Below are 14,388 nucleotides of genomic sequence, written 5' to 3' on the forward strand. Positions count from 1 at the left end.
AAGTACAAATCTTAAATAATATACACTCTGATAGCAGTCTCTGGAAATTCAATTAATGTTTAAACATAACTGATCTTTTGCAATAGGTGAAAACCATTGGAAAACTTTCCATGGAGATCATTTTCCCCACCCATTTGTTGACTCCTATTTCCTATGTATATTGATGTTTTTGCCTATCCTAATGGATATTTATTGACTGATTCAAGGCCACAGATGGAAGGAGAGATTGAAGAAAGTATTGTACCTTTCTTATTCATACAAATTTACATGTTCAAACTTTACAATATGCTTATGGAAAAGTCAGTCTGTAAAAATAACTGGGATATTTGGAGATGCTATTTCTGTTTAAATGATTTTCAATAAACACTTTGATGCTGGGCATTCTGAGGGTATAGAAATGAGTGTGGAAGTATGGAATACGGAGCAAGATGGACTTGGAATGGTCGCCCAGTCTAACCACCTATTGGATGTTCTAATCTGTCCCACGATATCTTTGTAATGGATCACTGACCCTAGATTTTGAATACTTCAATTGTAAGAGAGTCTTCTTCCTACCAAAGTTTGCTATTTGCTTTTTAAAAATATTTTCAATTAATTTTTATTGGTGCATTACAATTAAACATAATAATAGAATTTTTTGTTACATCTTGTACATGCATGTAACATAAATCAGTCAGTTTTATTCCCCAGTGCCACAGCTGTATTACGGATCATGCAGACTGACCTCAGCTGAGAACATCCTGATTGTGGAGAGATGGCAAATTGTAGGTTAAGGGACAAAATTAGCTTGGGCTACATTGGGGCCTTTAGAGAAAAAGTCATTTACTTTAACTTTTGTATCTGACCTAACGTTCTCCTATTAGGTACACCTCTTGGAATGTATTAACAGACCTCTAGCCTCCACCAACCCTAAAGCTAAGAAGGCTGTAACAGTCAATACCTATAGGAAAAACTTTCCCTCTTTGCTACAGCTCATCTACCTACTGGCCCCACCAATTTATTTCTTAAACATATTGATTGATGACTTTTGTTCTTTGGCTATAAAATAGTTCATATAACCTCTTCCACATCAGAACAAGTTATTCAGGCAACTTGAATCCGTGTTCCTGTGCCACTCATACTTGGTTCTGAGTAAGTTATCTTATTTTCTTTAAAGTCAAGTTGTTGTTTTATGTCATCATTGATAATGGAGATGGATGGTAATGATGGTTCCTTAACAAGATGAATGTATACACTTAAGATGCCACTGAACTATACACTCAAAAATGGTTAAAATTATACAGTATGTACATTTTAGCATCAACCCGATAGGATTTTTTGTTTGTTTGTTTGTTTGTGGTCCTGGGGATCAAACCCAGGGTCTTGTGCATGCAAGGCAAGCACTCAACCAACTGAGCCATATCCTCAGCCCCCAGTATGTACATTTTAGAATAAAAATTTAAAAAGATAAAATACATATACAAATGCACATAAATAAAAGAAAATAGAAAAGGATTCTTCTGGATATGAACCAAAGAGCTGTCAATGGTTATCTCTAGATGTTGAAGGAAGTGATTTTGCTTTCTTTTTTAGAAATGTGATATTGTAAGATAAACATATGGTCTTCATCTCATTTCCTGGCACACATCTCCTAAAATCCATAGAATCTTCAAATTGATAAATGACAAGTGACTTTTTATGTGCTAAGAATTGACAAAGGCTAGGGCCCGATGGTGAAGTTGGCCAAAGATTTCATATATCGTGCCTGTGTTAGCGGAGCCTCCATTGCCAAATGCCAAGTGCCAATGTCTCAGCTTGGCACAGAATCACGAGCCACCACACAGCTTTGTAGATTCAAACAGCAATTCTTTATTCCAGATCTCACACCAGCCTCCACACGTGTTCAGGGGCAGTCTCGTTCTGCCCTCACAATTCACCTACTCCACGAGGCTTTTTCCAAATCCCATTTTAATCTCACGAGAACTCAACGGGAACAAGCAGCAGGAACACCCTAATCCCAGCAGCAATAATCTTCAACCTCAACTTCCCTAAAACCCATATTCTTAAACCGGGAAACGCCTTAAACCCAAGGACCGGGATACTTCCTCAAACCTGCAGGATACTTCCTCAAACCTGGATCCACCCTCGATCACCTTGAGCAGGGTCATCTTACTAAAGCATACATGCAATGTCCCATCGAATGTCCTCTAAGCAGCATGGGGTACGCTGGCAAGGAGATTTTGATGCGTCATACCTACTTGGTAATGGCCCTCAGCACTCCATAAAAACTTGAAAAAAAAAAAAAAGGATTTGGAGAGTCTGAGAGCTGAACGCATGAGGTTTTTGGAGGGTGGCACACCCGTACCTCATTCTATGCACTTCTTTATCTGGATCCTTTCTGATAATTTATTTTTTATTGTTTGGTGGTAACTTTTATTATAAGCTAGTAAATGTTTCCCTTAATTTTGTGAACTGCTCTACCAAATTAATAAAGGTTGGTCATAACTGGCTTAAACTGGTGTCCGAATTGGGGGAAAGTCTTGCAGGACTAAGCCCTCAACCTATGGGACCTGTTGTTACCCCTAAGAAGGCAGTGTCAAAAATAAATTGAATTAAAGGACACCCAGCCAGTGTCTGGTTCTGCAGCATTACTTGCTTGGTGGGTGAGGAATCTCCCTGCCCCTGACTCCTAGTATCATAAGAATGTTGTGAGAGTACAGTGGAAAAAACTTTTACTATTTATACGCTTTTATTATTCTCTGAAATTTCTACCGTGAGCATGCAATATATGACAAGAAAAATAACTTATTGACATAGGGAAGAAATACAAGAAATGATCTTTGCCCTCAAAGAATTTACAATGCAAATAGCACACAAGGAAAATGCATTAAATCATTTGAACGATGAAAGGCAGCTGTGTAGGGGTTTCGGGTATAGCTCAGCCGCTGAGTGTTCGTCCAGCATACAAGAGCCCCGGGTCCAATCTCCAGCACTGCAACAAAACAAAACTGGCAGGACAGGCAGGAGCAAATGCCATCTTCTAGTTCAATCTTTATTTCAGAGAAAAGGAAAATAAGGTCAAGTGCAACCAAGACCTAAGATCATATGCTTTACCGGTGGCAGCAGCAAGACCATAACTTAAATATTCCAGCTGTGAATCCAGCACTCTGTCTGGTCCTAAACTTCCTGTCACTGAGTTTTACATACCACATCACCCGGTATTAACCCACGGGGCAGCAGGATAGGGAGATGCAGTAGGGGTTGACTTAGACGCAGAGATATAGAAGGTTCTGGGCAGGAGAGCAACTTGGGCCAGAGGAGTGGCTGGTCCAAGCATGGATTGAAGGTCAGATGTACCTGGGATCTTGCTTCTCTTTGCTCAGAAGCTATGTGCTTTTTCTGGGTTCTTCCCTCCAGAGTGGTGCAGTGCTCAGGAGGCCTATCTCTCTGGTGAGACAGGTCAAGAGTCTGTCTTCTCACGAGTTCCCCTGAGGCCGACAGCAAACCAAACAGCAGCAGGGCAGGACAGGGTAGGACAGGGCAGGGCAGGTACTATGGACAGACCTCCCCAGGCTCGGGCTCCCGCAGCCAGGCCTTGTCAGGCCGCGCTCCGCAGTCCAGAGGCTCCAGAACCAGTTGGCCTGCCAGCAGCCTGGCGTCAGGACCCTGCCCGCAAGTGACCTCAGGCTCCAGAGTCGTGCACCCAGCAGCAGACCAGCCGCAAAGGTCCAGGAGTCCTGGGCTGGGTGGAACAGGATTTTCTATTTGCTTTTTAACTAAAATGACTTACATTGACCAAAGATTGGTATGTAGTTTGTTCTTGGAACTTCTTTTTTTGGAGATGTTATATAGTATATCCAATCTTTGTTTTAATGAATTTTTGTTCTACCATATTCCATTGAGTCTCTACTCTCCAGAATAAATATCTCCAATTTCTTTAGCTGTCCATCACCTACTGTGGGCTCAAGGGTCTTGAGTCCATCAATGACATTCATTGTGGACATGCATCCATTTATCAGTAGGCCTTTTGAACTAGGCTATCCAGGTGTCTTGAAGGCATTGAGAGGCATAGCATAAATTGCCACAGAATCTGGAGAGCATAGTAGGAAATATTCCACAAAGTGGCAGTGAAAATCATTCCTAAAATTATATTCGATACTGAAGTTGCATTTTATTCTTGCAACTGTATTTAGAAATTAAACAGCACATAAAAATAGCTTGTATAATTATTGGGAATTGAAAAGATAATCATCATTATTTATAAACAATTTAATGGTATGTCTAGAAAACCCAAGAAAATGAATCCAAAATATTATTTTGTGATTAAGCCATGTCACAAAATGAGCACCTAAAAGCTAATAGTTTATTTATTGATTATTATTGTTTTTTGGCACTAGAGAATGAATTCACAGGTGTTCTCCCTCTGAGATACATCCCCAGTCCTTTTTATTTTTTATTTTAAGACAGGGTTTTACTAAACTGTTGAGGGTCTCACTAAATTGATAGGGGCTAGTGTTGAACTTGGGATCCTCCTGCTTCAGTCTCCGGAGTCACTGGGATTATAGATGTGTGTCATTATGCCCTGTTCATAAATAAATAGTTTTTCAAAATACTATCAATAACTCTATAGAGAAAACTAATTGGAAAGTATTCCAGTGATGCTAGCTTTCCACGTATAAAGTGACAAGGAATTTCCTTTTTAAAAAGTTTGTAACGTTTACCATGAAGAAAACTAACACTTTACTGAGATACAAAATAAAACTTATGAAAATGGAAGCTACATTCCTGGTAAGAGAACCATGTATTTTAAGTGATTTATAGGTTTAGTGGAAGACCAATCAGAATCTCAATGGACTTTAACAAAAGAGAAATCTATTAAATCATTCTAAAGTTTAGCCGGAGACAATCATTTTGAAGTATTTTAAAGTGAAGAGTAATGAACTTGCCTAATTAGATTGTTCAACATAGTGTAAAGCTATGGTAAGGAAAAGAGCAAATATTGGTAAATTTTTAGGCAAGAAGAAGTTACAAAACAATTCCTGGAAGAAATACAAGTGGTAAAAATTTGAAAAAGTCCAACCTCATCAGTAATTTTTATATTAAAATAAATATTTTTGGAGGTTCCTAAGTAGTTAGCAAAGATGTTGAAAAAGGAAAAAAATCAAAATTAATAAGTGGAAGTTTTTTCAGAGTTTTATTTTATTTTTATATCTTTATTTTTATGTGGTGCTGAGAATCGAACCCAGTGCCTCACCCATGCTAGGCGAGTGCGCTACCACTTGAGCCACATCCCCAGTCCCGGAAGTTTTTTTGATAAGCAATTAAACAATAAGCACCAAGTATATTTGAAAAGTTCTTAACTGCAAACTTGAAGATTCTACCTTCTAGACTCTACCTAAGAAAGTAATTTCATTTAGAAATTTTTTGTAAAAGGATGCACTGCACATTAATAGCAGAACATTGGAAATAATGTAGTGTTCAAAACAGGAGAATGAATACATAAAATGTTGTACAGACATAAAACAGTAATATTCTGAACCTGAAAAATGTAGAGGGAAAAAACTAGCATACCCAACTATACACAGAATAAAATCTAAACTATGTACAAAGGATTGAAAATATGTACTCCAAAAGGAAAAGAATTCTTAACCTGTGTAGTAAGATTTTGGGTGATTCTTATTTACCCATATATGCCATCTGAATTTAAAAAATACTATAGTTATGTTAAGGACTTTGACAAGGAAAATGTCAAGTAAGTTAAATGGAATAGTTAAAATGAAATAAATTTAATAAAATGAATCATCATTACATTTTCTCTGGACTTTTTGGAAGAGTTTTGCTGAGATCGAATGAATGGTGATTAAGTCTCACAATGACTTGTGAGAACTGGAATTTCCTTACCAGGGTGGTTTTAGTCTGCAATGATTGTCATCATACTTTTAAAATTTGATATAGAACAAAAGCTGGTTAGAATTAGTAATTTTTGTGTAAATGTGAGGACTGATGGTTCTGTAATTTCTTGTGATTTATTTTAAGCATGTGGGTGTCTTCTGGAGTAGAAGGCCACTGTCCCCCTGGACATCTACGTGGCTGACCTCCTGAGTCAGCTAATAATCCTCATGTCTCCCACCTCCAGAGTGAGTCAGCTTGGTGGGGACTGGGGAGGACTTCAGCTCTTTTCAGATCTGAGGGTGATATTTTAAGTGTGGAGACTAGCTACATTAGGATGTCCACTTTCCAGACACTGGAGAGTTGGCACCAAATGCCTTCTTTCCTCCTCAAATAAATAATTCTTGGGCTTAAAATCATGCCTCATTGGAATATGAGGTGTAGGGTCAACTTGTGGCTTCCTTATCTGTCAGAACCTTCCATTTTAGTCAATGACAGAGGATGAGCAAGGTCAGCACAGAACGCTGGAATTCTGGCTGGCTCTTCACCACTCGATTGCATTTCCTCCTGGTGCAGAGATATCCAATTGCCTTACCCCGCTGTGACATAATAGGAAAGTGTCACTTACATGAAATCTTATGTCTTACTTTTCTAGCAGACATCTATCCTGCTGTTATAAATTATTTAAACAGCTCCTGAGAAATTCTACTTTTGCAGCATTTGCTCAGGATTCTTACTGACCTTCAACTTGATATGCAGCCATTGTCGCAGTGATTTCCCAGGTGACCAGAAGCATCTGGTGTTGCGATGAGCCCAGACTCAGGACTGTATTTGACAGTCTGCCATCTTGCTATTGTTTTGACACTTGATTACCACACAGTGGCAGAGCAATCATGTAGAAAGGAAGGAGATGACAGCAGTTTTTGACAGGCACATCATCCATGAAATGCTGATAAGTCTGTGAGAGGGATATTTAAGTTTCCCTGGGTCAATTCATGAAAGAGATTAGCCACTTCCTGGTGTAGCCAGATGTGAGATGATCTTGGCTTGGTTAGTTATGCATAAAGGGGCTTCTTTGAAGCCAGGTTTGGGAAGGAACAACCACTATTTGATAGGCTTCCATGGCCCATGGTAAGTTTCTAATGAGAATAAGAATGTCAGGTCCACTCTGAGTGCAAAAAACCTGAAGTGATATAATGGAAAGGTACAGAGATCCGAGGTCCTAACTTGTCTTCCGTTACTAACTCATTTTTAAATATTACTTGTAAAACGGAGACATTGCAAAAATTATAAATCAATTGACTTGAGCAGAGATGCAAGCAAAATAATGAACGAAGATGCTAAGTTGGGCAGCCTTGTGTTGCTTTGAAGGAATGCAGTTATAGTGTTTCCATTTCTTTAACTTCCTAAAAGAAACCAGGAATCCAGATTCCATAGGAGATCTCCAAGTTTGAAAAATGGGCAGCGGATTCCATCTTTTACAATATACTATGCAAGTCCAGCAAAACAAGTCAGAGGGGGTGGATGGAGTCTCTTGGTTCCAATGTGGGTGGCTTCCAGGAGGCAGAGCCCTTCATTTTTCCCATGAGAAATGTTGCGGACAAAATGTCCATGTGCCCCCCTCCCCCAAATTCATATATAGAAATTCTAACTGAATTATGACAGTATTAGGAGAAAGGCCTTTGGGAGAGAAAGGACTAACTTCTTCCATTAGAAGCATGAAGGAGGGTAGTGTCACTTCCACAGTGTGTGTCTGTTGGCAGTCCCAGCAGGTAATCTTGCTTATGAGCTTGTCCTTTAATAAATGTTAAGTTTATTAATGTTGACCTATTTCCTGCTAAGTGCTATCATAATGCTTCTCATTTGCCAGCATCTTGCACAGGAATACAGAGAATTAGGTCTGAAATAGAAAAGAAAAAAAAGAGAAGGAATTAAAAAGAGAGAGAGAGAGAAGGAAGAAGCCAATGTTATAACTTCTGATTGGCCAGCAAATACTCTGATTGTTTTTTAAAGTTGATTAATTTTATCAGAATCACTTTGTACAGACACAGAGTTTCCTGTGCTACAGCTGTTATTGTTGTGTTGATTCTTTAGCTTTTCTTTCTTTTTAAAAATAATTCTTACATTTAAAAATGCAATCGACACATACTAATTGTATGTACTTGTAGGGTACAGTGTAACATTTCTATACACACTACAATGTGTAATGGTCACATTAGAGTAATTGGCATGTCTGTAGTTTCAAACATCATTTCTTTGTATTGAGAACATTCAAAATCCTCTCTACTAGCTGATTTGAAATATACAATTAATTGTCAGCCAACTACTATGCTATAGAACATCCAAAATCCTGCTGTGCTACAGAGGTTATCCTTCCCATCCAACTCCACCCCTGTGTCCTTCTATTTTTCTCCTGTGCCTCCCCTTATCAACCTCTAGTAACCACTGCTCTGTTCTGCTTCTGTGAACTTCTTTTTGTTTTAAACTCTTCTTGATAGCATATTTATCATAGTGATAGTTACCACTGAAATAAAACTTCAGTGTAGTAAAATATTTTTAAGTGCTAGGGACTAGCAGTATTTCTGGGAGTGACAATAATATTTTATATTTGTGGAGTACATCAATAGTTACAAAGCATTTTTATATTTATTTCCCTACTTTGTCCTCAGAGCCTCTTGTTCTTTGGGAGTGATTCTAGGCTATGATAGACAGTGAGTGAGCCTTGCAGTTAACTGGCCTTGGGTTAAAATTCCGTTTCTGGGACAGAGAACACTTTCTAGATAGAGAACTCGAATCGGCTGACTGTCTTTAAAATGTGCCTGTTGAAGCCTTAACCCCCAGTGTGATAGTATTTGGAGATGGGCCTAAAAGGAAGTAATTAAGTTTAATTGAGGTCCTGAGGATGGAGACCCAGTGTCATATTACTAGTGACCATTGTAGAAGAGACACCAGAGAGCTTGAGCTTTCTCTACGACAAGCAGAGGAGAGCCCTGGGAGGACACATCAAGAAAGCGGCTGTGTGGGAGCCAAGGAGCTCACCAGAAACCACATTTTCCAACACCTTGATCATGTTCTTGTAGCTTCCAGAACTGTGAGAAATATTTCTGTTGGTGAAGCCACCCAGTCTGTGGTATTTTGTTATGGCAACCTGCGCTGACTAACACAAGGACCCCGGCCACATCATTGTCTCCCAGAGCCACATCTTACCACAGGGATCCAAAGACCCAGGCTATGTTGCTCACTTCTTCCTTCAGGGATCTGTTCAGTGGTCAGCTCCTCCGAGAGAACTTCACTATCAAATGCAGCTGCCCTGTCACACCCTGTTTTCTCACCTTGTTTTATTTTTTTCCCTCATATGCATCCACTTGACATTATATATATATATATATATATATATATATATATATATATATATATATCTTTTTTTTTTTTTTAAATTGCGTGCCTCTCCATTCTTAATGAATGGAGGCTTGGTCTGTTTGCTTTATCTCCATACCAAGAAGAGTGCATCCAGTAAATGTTTGTTGAATAAATGGGTCATGAGGGGATTTTAGGGGATGTATATTCATAGAATCTTGGAGATGGTTTCTTTCGTGCTAGTCCTCAAATTATGGAGGCAGGATGAAATGTATGGCATCCTAATACAAATTTTGTCCATGTATTTTTAAACAACAAGCATTTATTTAATTCCTCCCTACATGCTAATTGCTAAACGAGGCACATGAAAATATGCCCGAGGACTTAGAATTAATTAGAAGCTGGGTAGAATCTATCATTTGAGAGAACCCTGATCTGGAAGTCTGATTGATCTTTACATGAATAATTTGTCAGGTCCTTCTGCCATCCAAGTTGAAAATACATCTAAATTATTTTATTTTACTACTAATTACCACCTGTGGAGTAAAAGGGACTAGCCAGAGAAAACACTCAAGTCAATCAGAAAAGCATTTGGTGTATGTTTGAAGGTTTATGTTTGTTACAAAAGCAATGTAATTACTTGAAAGACACCAAATGAACTAGTAAGCAGATATATTTTTCTCTTTAATAAACAAGCAGGTGGAAGTGTGTCGAGGTGGTTACTCAAAGGAGAATGTTGATGCTCCTAAAAACTAGATAAGGGATTCTCAGTCTCTGAAGTTCCACAAGGACATGGAGCTGCTAATGCGCCCTGCCCAGGATCAGTGGTGTCATCTTGAGAATCTGTGCTCCACTATTCCCTTAGGGATCAAGGTGTGTTTAATACTTTAGGGACCCCCACCATCCATCCATTCCCCATTTCCTGCTATCTGACTTTTCCAGAAGTGCTGGCTGCAGGTCAGCCTGTTCAGAAGGAGGGAATAATGATGATCTCAACTCTAGTGCATTCTTGAGGGTTGACTACATGACCACATAATAAGGGAAGCCAACATCCATTTTCTAGGCCAATGAACAGTTTGGAGACACGGGGAGTTAATGCAGAGAGTTCTAACAGTTTCCAAAGGGGTCAAGGGCAACTATAGTGGATTCCTTGTGCCCACAGGTTCTTTGCAGCTCCTCCTATATCGAGGCATGGAGTCTTTCCCCTTATTCTTGAATCCAGGTTGTCCAGAGACTTGATTTCACCAATAGAAAATGGTGGAAATGGTATGTGACTTCCAAAGTTAGCTCTTCAGAGGCATTGAAGTTTCTACTTTTGCTCTCTGCTGTGGTTTGGATCTGGGATTTTCCACCAGAGGCCCCTGTGTTGAAGGCTTGGTCCCTGGTGGCATTACTGGAAGGCGGTGGAAACTGTAGGAGGTGGGGCCTAGGTGCCCAGCACAAGGAGAGGAGCACACTTAAAGTTCTCAACTCCGTGATGCAATAGCTTGAAAAGGTTTATTTACTGCAAGCCTAAAACACTGTGTGTGTGTGTGTATGTGTGTGAGAGAGAGAGAGAGAGAGAGAGAGAGAGAGAGAGAGAGAGAGAGAGGGAGAGAGAGAGAGGGAGATTCTTTTGAGAGTAATTCTTTTTATTCATTTGTTTATTTACTTATGGATATATTCATCAATACCTACTAATCATCAATCTAAGGTACCAATAGGGCACTGGAGACAATTAGGTTTTGTGCCTGGAATAAACAAGATGGCCAAATAAAAACATAAAATAATCATAACCAAAATGTAGGTTGTGATTAGTATTATGATTAACACTGGATGGGAATCACCAAGAACAGTCTTAAGGAAGAAATCCAGGGCAGATCTCTGTGGCAGAAGGATGGGGATACCTTAGCTCTCAGAAGCTCAGCCAGATTACAAAAGGCTTTGCAGACAGCACAGAGGAGTTTGGCTTGTAAGTTTTAAAGTTTTAGAAGGATCCTTTGAGCTATGGATGATAGATTAGAACAGATACTAAGTAATGGGTAATAAACGGCAGGAGACAGAATGATTTGGGATAATTTTGTAATGCATTATTAATATGCAATGTCATATAAGGAATTTCTCCTACAGATACTATTTCACTAGAATAATCTTCAGCCTCAAACTTGACAACAATGATCTGATTCTGATCTCTGCAAGGGTCCTGCTTTCTGAGTGACTGTGTTGCCTGTGGTAGGAAAAAAACATTTTATTTTCAAAAACTACTTAACCACATCTGATTATTTTAAGTGGCAGAACATCTTGAATTTATCTGAGAATGACTTGCCTAACTGAAATTGGTGATTGAGCTTTTGTGGTAGTGGGGAATTCTGACTCTAAAGAGGAGAAAAGATGAGATATTACCGTTAGTTCTTTTATTAGTTTATAGAAGAGACTGTTCAAAATGAACTGAGTTATTTTGACTATGGCCCATTGTATTAAAACAAAGAGCATTCTTTGTTCCTTAGGCGACTGGGGTGTGTTTGGTAAAGGAAGAAATGAATAGTAGTTTTCTCTGAATATATTTAGAATATGAATAGAAGACACTGCCAACACAGAGAGAACTAAGAGTGCTTGCTCATTTAGTTCTTCAAAGAGATGGCTAGCATGCTTACAAACAAGCCCTATGTCTGTTTCTTCCCAGTGATAATAATGCAAATGATGGGATGATTTGACTCTTCAGCGAGTGAATCCCTGTGAAGTCACTGGAGTGTGATTTCATGCACTCTGGTTGGGTTGGAGGTCCTGAAATAGTTCCTGTGCTCTCCTCTACTATCCCAATCTACTGCCTTATTGGTGGACTGAGATGGACCATATTCATAGCCGTGACTCACATTGTGTCAGAAACAAGCCAACTCATGGCAATGGTTTCACAGGGCAGTGGGGCCATCTGAACATGAGGCTCTCGTACACATTGATGAGGGGGGGTTGGGTTTTCTTTCTGAGCTAGGCAGGATTACAACTCATAGAAAATAGGTTGGATTTTGGTTCACTATTGGTGCCCTCTTTATATGAGATTTGTACTAACTTTGGTTCAATGAATTTTATTTTATTTTATTTTTTAGAGAGAGAGAGAGAGAGAGAGAGAGAGGATTTTTTAAATATTTATTTTTTAGTTTTCGGCAGACACAACATCTTCGTTTGTATGTGGTGCTGAGGATCGAACCCGGGCGGTACGCATGCCAGGCGAGCGCGCTATCTCTTGAGCCACATCCCCAGCCCTTCAATGAATTTTATATGCAACTTTGTTAGTGAGACTAATAGCACGTATAAATTGAAGTTAATATAAAGGCTTTGGTTGCACTTGTGATGTTGCTAAAAATGTATTTTCCATCCATTATTTAACATTTTGCTCTTGTTTGTGTTCAATTCAAAAGCTTGGTCTCCAGAAATGCTTATAAATTAAGCAAGCAGCCATCTGTTTTTTGTAGATAGCCCTTTGTCTGCTGAAAGCATTGAGGTCATCTCTAGCTCCAGGCTTCTGTGATTGAAAACTCGTTATTCTTGTTTAGGGACTGGTCATCATCTGTGAATTCTTTTGATATGTTGCTATATAAAGAATGGAAATTTGTCAGAGAGGTGGGTTTTAAAAAGTATCAGAAGTACTACAGGATATGAATTTATTTTTTAAAATTAGGATTTTTATGTTCTTGTTGCCATTACCAATTGTTTTCTGGAAATTTATTTCAAACTAAATAGTCAAATTACTTATTTGGAACTGAGTTTTTGGTTCTATATTCTTCCCTTTTTAATACTCTTGACAGTGAAGTGCTATCCTGGGTTTTTAAACTTTGTTTTTTAAGTGTGATTCAGGTAAAATGCTTAACCTAAAAAGCAATGGTTTAGAGATAATAGACTGTAATGAAGTGCACAGAAATAGGGAATTTTGCTGGCCTATTATCATTTCTTTTTCTTTTTTTAAAGTAAATGTAGAGAGCAATTAAATACAGAGACACATTTAGCTGTAACTGTAAATGCAAATAAATAGCAGATATCAACCTTTGAAATGTATTCTTTTCTAACCATTAGGAAAACTCTGCTATGTTTCATTACTGGGAAGTTACTTTCATAATTTTTTTTCCTTATTAGTCCCTTTTCTAACCATTCTTAGGTTTATATGACTACTGTAGGTCTATTGGTGTATTTGTCAGGTTTCTCAGGGGGCAGGGATACACACACATATACATACATAAATATATGTATGTCTACATATATGTGTATAGTGAGAAAGAGAAAAAACCAAGAAGATGCACACACACCCATATTGAGAGAGGGAGGGAGGCAGGAAGGGGAAGAAGGATTTATTGTGAGGAACTGGTTCATGCAGTTATGGAGGCGGAGAATCTCGTGATCTGCCATCTGCAGGCTGGAGACCCAAATGAGTCTGAAGACCTGAGAACCAGGGAACCTGATGGTGTAAATCCCAGTCCAGGGACAGAAGAACAACGTTCCCGTTTACACAGGCAAGCAGAAAGCAAAAGGGATAAATTTCTTACTCTGCCTTTTTATTCTATTGAAGTGCTCAGCGGACTGGATGATACCGCCCACTTTGGGGAGGGCATCTACTTGACTGAGTCCACCAATTCAAATGCCAATCTCATCTAGAAATGCCCACCTAGAAATAATATTTAATCTGGGCACCCCATGGCACAATCAACTTGACACATGAAGAGTGTCAAGCAATAATCGCTTCCAGAAGGTGGTTGTGAAGTCAGTGCTCAGAACAGTGTGAGGCACATAGTAAGTCTTCAAATAATGGAAGTGATTATCACTCTTCTTGGTCCTGGTGTTTATACCACTGACGGTGTCTATTGTATGTGTCATAAGTTTGTGGAATGAGAAGTATTGTGGTAATAATTATATTGAATGCAACAGAAAAGGTCTTTCTTAATCCTTTGTCTTAGACACTGGAATTCTGCATATTTGTCAATGAGTTTAAACTTGGGACATTTATTCCTGGTGAGCAAAAGAAAATAATGGAAATACAGACTTTGAACAAGCTGAAGCTATTGAAATCAAATAAACATAATTCAATTCAGCTTTCCCTTTTCTTTTTTTCACTAAGTATTATTTGTGTTACAGTATTATTATTAAAGAAGGTGGGAAGAACTTCAGATTAATGTCAATAACCAGGTTTTTTTTTTG

This window comes from Urocitellus parryii, chromosome 1, assembly GCF_045843805.1.
Source record: "Urocitellus parryii isolate mUroPar1 chromosome 1, mUroPar1.hap1, whole genome shotgun sequence".
In the NCBI taxonomy this organism is placed as follows: Eukaryota; Metazoa; Chordata; class Mammalia; order Rodentia; family Sciuridae; genus Urocitellus; species Urocitellus parryii.